General features: G+C 42.1%; 1 non-coding gene across 1 annotated transcript; it reads right to left on the bottom strand.

The window, feature by feature from the left end:
- Positions 1–265: 265 nt before the first annotated feature.
- On the bottom strand, positions 266–371 carry LOC118480755. The gene has a single exon (XR_004863732.1). It is a non-coding gene; the product is annotated as a small nucleolar RNA R71 (small nucleolar RNA).
- Positions 372–7,642: the final 7,271 nt, after the last annotated feature.

The raw sequence follows: 7,642 nt of genomic DNA, 5'->3' as shown, positions 1-7,642 counted from the left end.
GGACTAATTCCTTACAAAGTTTGCCGAAATATAAGGGTATAGCGACGGAGGAACCTTATTTTCATTTGGAGGCCTATCTCAATTTGCAACACTCTTGGGAGTCAAGGTTTTTCGGCCGATGATGTGAAGTTGGTCTTATTTCAATTCTCCTTGGAAGATAAGGCAATGAAGTGGTTCTACACTTTGCCTTCGGCATCTATTTACACTTGGGGGGAAATGCAACAAACATTTTTAGATGAATTTTATACCGCCCAAAAGACTAATGATGCGAGGAAAGGGTTGAGAAGTTTCCAACAAAAACAAGGCGAAATGTTCCATGAAGCTTTTGACCGCTTAAACATGATGATCAAAAATTGTCCGCATCATGGAATCGAGCTTTGGGAGTTGATGAACGCCTTCCATGAAGGGTTGTGTGCCGAAGATGCACGAGATTTGATGTCCATCACAAATGGGACCTTTGGCACCAACTATGAGAATGAAGATTGGGAGTTCTTGGAACAAATGGCCATTACTTCAAAGAGGAAAGCTCAAGCATCAAGGAGAGCACGACCGGCCATTACCCGAACACACGTGCATGCCGCCGAGGATGGTAATGTACAAACTTCTAACCAAATTTATGATGTTTGTGCTATTTGTAATGAATTAGGTCATGCGGCTGAAAATTGCCAAGGGATGTTGGATGGGCAATATGAGGAGGTGAATGCGTTGCAAGGTTAAGGAGGGGGTGGTAGAAATTACAATAACATGAATTCTAATACTTACCACCCCGGGTTGAGGAACCACCCAAATTTTCGTTATGGGAACCCTTCGAATCAAGCAAACCCAAATTTCCAAGGTAACCAAGGTAATTATGGTTCGCGCCAACCTTACAATAACCAAAGTGGATATCAAGGTGGGAACAACCAAGGATACCAAAGGCAATATCGAACGAGCCAAGAACAAGGAGGGTCCTCGGGTGGAAATGAAATGATGGAGATGTTGAAGAGCATGCAAGCGGAAATGCAAAAGAGGAACCAAATGGATGATGCTCGCATACAAAAGGATGAGGCCCGAGACAAAGCAATCCAAACTTTGACCACCCAAATGAGTCAACTTGCAACCGAAGTGTCCGAATTGAAGAAAAACAAAGGTCAATTACCAAGCGACACTAAGGTAAACCCATCTCATGGTACTTCAAGAGGTAACAATGTTAATATTCATCATGTAAGTGTTTTGAGAAGTGGGAAAGAGTATAAAACCAATCCTTCACCGGATTTGGTTGATGGGGTGGTTGAGGATATAACGGGTCAAGATAGTGAGGAAGAAAATGAACCACCCATTGTTTCTTCTAAAAAACCCAATTTTGAAAAACCCGAAGTTACTAAAGAAAAAGAAAAAGTAAATGAGGGTGAGGGGTCAAGTGAAGTACCGTTTCCTTCGGCTTTATTAGACCCGGGTAAAAAAAAATTTATTTCAAAACGAGGTCCTCAAAAAGAGGAAATGTGGGAGGTTTTTAAACAAGTCAAAATTAATCTTCCTTTACTTGAAGCTATCAAGCAGGTACCCGCTTACGCTAAGTTTCTAAAAGAATTGTGTACTCAAAAGAGGCAACAAAAAGTACCTAAATTGGTAGACTTAACGGAGCGGGTAAGTGCGGTATTGAAAGGAGACCTTCCTCCTAAGTTACAAGATCCGGGAACACCCCTAATAAACATTCAAGTTGGAAATTTTGAAACCACAAGGGCGTTATTGGATCTTGGAGCCGGAGTAAGTATCCTACCGGGGGGGTTATATGACCAATACGATTTTGGTCCATTGAAGCGAGTTGAGACAACGGTTGTATTAGCCGACTTGTCTCATAAACTTCCCCGGGGTATCGTACGGGATGTGATAGTTAAAGTTGATGAATTTTATTATCCCGTTGATTTCCTTGTGCTAGACTACTCATCCGCGGACCTAATTCAACAACAAAATGTTATTTTGGGTCGGCCATTTTTGAACACCGCACATGCTATTATTGATTGTCGATATGGTACGGTCGACATGACATTCGGTAATAGAAAAATGAGATTAAATGTTTTTACTAACGGTACTAATGTCTATGGTGATGAGTGTTTCTTAGCAGATTTCATAGATGGTTATGACCCGAAGGAGTTCGAAGAAGAAATTTTGGGTTCTTGTGTTTGTGATATGTCTTTGCAGGTTCACGCATGTGAGTTGGAGGTGGAAGAGAAAGAGCAAGAGGCTCTTGCGGTGAAAGAAGGAAGACCGCCATGGACCCACCAAACGGACTCTTTACCGGTGGGAATTGATTCGGGTACAAAGCCTTCTTTGGAATGTCCACCAAGTGTGGAGTTGAAGGAGCTACCAAAACATCTCAAGTACGCATTTTTGGGGGAGAATGACACTTTACCGGTGATCATTGCTTCCAATTTGGCGGTAGCTCAAGAGGAGGAGTTGATACGGGTATTAAAGGCTCACAAGGCGGCAATTGGGTGGACGATAGCCGATTTAAAAGGTATTAGTCCATCCATTGTGATGCATAAAATTATCACAAGTGAGGATGCGAAGCCGACTCGTGAAACCCAAAGAAGGTTGAATCCAAATTTGAGAGAGGTGGTAAAGAAAGAAGTTATCAAGTGGTTGGATGCGGGGATCATTTATCCCATTTGGGATAGTGCGTGGGTAAGTCCGACTCAGGTAGTGCCTAAAAAATCCGGCATCCAAGTAGTAAAAGATGAACAAGGTGAGCAAATCGCCACCCGCTCGGTAACCGGGTGGCGAGTGTGTATTGATTATAGAAAATTAAACGCCGCTACCTCAAAAGACCATTTCCCGTTACCCATCATTGACCAAATAATTGAAAAACTTTCCGGTCAAAAATATTATTGTTTTTTAGATGGGTACTCGGGATATAACCAAATTGCTATTCACCCGGACGACCAACACAAAACCACATTTACATGTCCATATGGTACATTTGCTTTTCGGCGAATGCCATTTGGACTATGTAACACCCCGGCCACATTCCAAAGATGTATGATGAGTATATTTTCGGACATGGTCGGGGAATCTCTTGAAGTGTTTATGGATGATTTTTCCATCTTTGGACCAAGTTTTGAATCTTGTCTTAATGAATTAGAAAAAGTTTTAAAAAGATGTGTTGAGACAAACTTGGTACTAAGTTGGGAAAAGAGCCATTTTATGGTTCAAGAGGGTATTGTGTTAGGACATATGATTTCGGACCGGGGAATGGAGGTAGACAAAGCAAAGATTCGGGTAATTTCATCTTTACCCCCACCAAAGAATGTTAAGGGGGTGAGATCCTTTTTGGGACATGCGGGGTTTTATCGAAGGTTTATTAAACGTTTTAGTGTAATTACAAACCTTTATGTAACTTGTTATTAAAAGATGTTCCCTTTGATTTTACTGACGAATGTTTGCAAGCGTTTCATGTTTTGAAGGAACAGTTGGTGAAGGCTCCTATTTTGCAACCACCGGATTGGTCAAAGCCGTTCGAGATTATGTGTGATGCTAGCGACACGACCATTGGAGCGGTTTTGGGTCAAAGGGTTGATAAGAAACCGGTGGTGATATACTATGCAAGCAAAACTTTGTCCGAGGCGCAACTCAACTACACCACAACCGAAAAAGAATTATTAGCGGTGGTGTATGCCTTGGACAAGTTTAGATCTTACATTTGGGGGAGCAAGGTGATAGTGTATTCAGATCATAGTGCGGTCCGATATTTGATGGAAAAGAAGGATGCGAAGCCCCGGTTGATTCGTTGGGTGCTTTTGTTACAAGAATTCAATCTTGAGATTCGGGACAAAAAGGGATATGAAAATGTTGTTACGGATCATTTGTCCCGAATCCCGTTGGAAGGTGTTGATGACCCAAGTGAAATCAATGAACGGTTCCCCGATGAACACTTGTTGGCCGTCTCTACTTATGTTGCACCTTGGTATGCCCATTACGTTAACTATTTGGCTAAGGGTGCAATTCCAAATCATTGGACTAAGAAGAGACGACAACAGTTTCTTAGTCAAGTGAAGCAATATATATGGGATGAACCCGACTTGTTTAAAATCGGGGCCGATCAAGTGATACGAAGATGTGTTCCCGAAACTGAAGTTTTAGAGATTTTGACCCATGCTCATTCATCGGCATGTGGAGGGCATTTTAGTAGGAACAAGACGGGTTATCGGGTGTTATCTAGTGGGTTTTATTGGCCCACGATTTTCAAGGATTCTTGCGAGTATGCCTGGAGTTGCATCAATTGTCAAAGAATGGGGAGCATTTCGAAACGTGATGAAATGCCGTTACAACTGATTTTGGTAGTAGAAGTATTTGATGTTTGGGGAATAAACTTTATGGGTCCTTTTCCAAACTCAAATGGTTTTTTGTACATATTGGTTGCGGTTGATTACGTGTCGAAATGGATTGAAGCTATTGCCACAAGGACCAACGATCATTCCGTTGTATGTAAGTTCGTGCAGTCCAATATTTTTGCTCGATTCGGTGTGCCTCGGGTGATAATAAGTGATGGTGGTTCGCATTTCAAAAATTTCAATTTCGGGAAGTTGCTAAAGAGATATAATGTGAACCACCGTGTGGCTACACCGTACCACCCGCAAACAAGTGGTCAAGTGGAATTATCTAACCGGCAAATTAAAGAAATTCTAATGAAGACGGTTAGAACGGATCGGAAAGATTGGTCAAGCAAGCTTGATGACGCATTGTGGGCTTATCGCACGGCTTACAAAACTCCACTTGATACCACTCCTTATCGAATGGTTTACGGGAAAGGATGTCATTTGCCTATGGAGTTGGCACATAGGGCATATTGGGCAATTAAAACAGTGAACGCGAACTATGATGAAGCGGGTCGGGCGAGAAAGCTTCAATTGAATGAAATTGAGGAGATAAGGGATCAAGCGTATGAGTGTGCATCCGCATACAAAGACAAACTAAAAAAAGTTCATGACGCGAAGATAAAGAAAAAGAACTTTGAAGTGGGTCAAAAGGTGTGGTTGTATAATTCAAGGTTGAAAATGTTCGCGGGGAAACTCAAAAGCAAGTGGATGGGCCCTTACGTTGTCCGACGAGTGGGAATGTTCGGTGATGTTGATATTCAAGACGAGCAAACAAATAAACAACAAACGGTGAACGGGCATCGGCTCAAATCGTACTTGGAAGGTAACGATATCAACAATCTCGAGCTCGACAAAGTGGGTTACATTTTACGCCCAGTGGATCACGAAGAAACGTGAAAGAGGCCCAGGTTTGGTATTTGTAAATATTTAGTTTAGTTTATTTCGTGTTGAATAAGTTCCGTTTAAACCGGTGTTCGAAACAAGTGTGGGGAAATTTTTACGGATTTCCCGAACATAGTGTTGAGGACAACACGAGTTTTTAACGGGGGGTAGGGTAATAAATTTCATGTTTTCAAAAATCATAAAAATTAAAAAAAAATATTTAAAGTTTTCAAAGTTGCCAGTTACCGCCGTAGCTTACGGCATTGAGCCGTAGGTTACGGCCCCAAGTGAAAAAAAAGAGCCTTACGGCTCCTGTACTCTGTTTTACGGCGACACTCAATTGCCCAGATCCAGCCGTAGCCTACGGCTGGGAGCCGTAGGTTACGGCTCACACTGAAAATGTATGTTTTTTTTTGTTGTTCGGCGCTTAATATATATAAAAAAACCGAAAATATTAAATAATAAACATTTTAATAATAACAAAACCCAATAACCCCATCCACTCATTCTCATCTATCCTTCCCCAACCACAACTTTCCTTCTCCATCTTTCTTCTCCAAAGAACCCTAAACCTCCATTAATCCCCAACCTTCATATCTTCATAACTCTCTCAAATCAAGTCCGATTCCAGTGATTTTTAGGTCCATTTTGAGTGAAATTTCACAAGGAATTCAGATTTACTCTTGAATCTTGAAGAATCCTTTGTTTTGGGGTCGGATTTGAGCCTAGGGGGTGCCGAAAATTTGGGGCTTTTTGTGGGTTTTTGTGTGAACTTCAAGTTTTTGTGATTCTCGTCTTCTACAACACCAAGGTATGCAATTTCTTGTCATTATTTGATGTACATTGAGGTTTGTAAGTTGTCATCTTTGTTTTTGCTTACATACACAATTGCTTGTACATGATAGATGTAGGATTTTGTGAACTAATGCATGTATGGGTATAAATGTGTTGATGTTTAGTGGAAATTTTTGGAAAAATTCTGATTTATGGGGACATCATGCCGAAATTTTGTTTGAAAGAATGAAATTTTTGGTTTTTGCACATCTATACCCATAGTATGAAGCAAGTGTGGGGAAGATTGGGAAAAATACTAACTTGATTTGTTTGTGCGGTTTTGAATGTGTGTAGGCATGGTGAAGAAAAAGGGGAAAGAAATTGCAAGTTCTTCCAATGCACCTAAAGGAGATAATGCTCAACAAAAGAGGAGGAGGTTGACCCGGGTTGGTGACCCGGACTCGGAGGAGGATGCACCTCCAAGGGGTCCGAAGCCGGCTTGGACATCCGGTTCATTGTTAGACCAACCCGCGGAATGGAGAAAGGATCTATTCCATGAACAAATGAACAAGCTTAAACAAAGGGGCGAAGCATTTATTTGTGAGAAGGAGATCCGGGAGGTTGATTTCGGGCCATTCGGGGTCACGGCCAAGTTTAACGCATTAGGTTGGGGGGCGGCTATGAAATGCTATGATGGTGAGGTGAATAAGATATGACAAGCAGATTCAAGAGTGGGTGGCATCACTTGAATGTCCCCCATTCAAGGCCCCAAGCAAGATGCGGCTAGTTGGATGGTGTAATGGGGTAAAAGTAGAAATGCCGTACGATTCTTTGCGTCAGATAGCAAAGTTTGATGATGGGCCGGCCAATGAATACATCTACCCGAGTCTCAAAGATCTCTACCACGAGCCCAATAAGCATCCGCAATGGCAAAATATGCTTGATTACCTTTTTCCTTCCGGGTACAACACATGGGAAGTTATATAGAAGCAATTTAAGGATGGAAGCAAAGCTATTGTTGATATTGTGCATGTATAATGTTGTTCCAAGGCGGGGTGACAAGATGGAAGTGCGGCACCAAGAGGTACCGATCCTATATATGTTGATGCATGGTTCTCCTAAGGTCCCATTTCGATTCCTAGTATTGCATAACATATGGTTGGGCAATAATAGTGGGGAGAGGAAGATTATACCTCATTGCCGGTTGATTACGGCATTGCTTAAAAAATATGGGGCGATTAAAGGAGATGAAAAGGGGTCTTACAAGAGGTTTAGACCATTCGATCTTAAGAATCTTGGGCCGGGGTGGACTTACACAGAATCGGAGAGGTTTCATAAGTTGAAAACAAATGGGAGAAGGTGGAGAGCATGGAAAGTGGATGCGAGACCGTTACGACCGGGAGAGGCAGAGGAACCTGAATCAACGGATGATGAAGTGAGTGGAGATGATGATTACCGTGAAGACACATTCATGGTAGATGCTCAAATAGGGGGTGCCGGTCAGGCGGGAATGCATGGAGCTGGCGTACAATCTGGTTATGTGGGGAGTGCATTTGATTATGCACAACAGGCTTATGATCCATACTGGGCCCATTCGGGGGATATGGGTCAAATCATTGAACGAAGGCGGC

The sequence above is a fragment of the Helianthus annuus genome, chromosome 7 (genome assembly GCF_002127325.2).
Source record: "Helianthus annuus cultivar XRQ/B chromosome 7, HanXRQr2.0-SUNRISE, whole genome shotgun sequence".
Classification (NCBI taxonomy): Eukaryota; Viridiplantae; Streptophyta; class Magnoliopsida; order Asterales; family Asteraceae; genus Helianthus; species Helianthus annuus.
The sequence above is the reverse complement of the archived record's forward strand: the minus strand, read 5'-3'. Positions and strand labels throughout refer to the sequence as shown.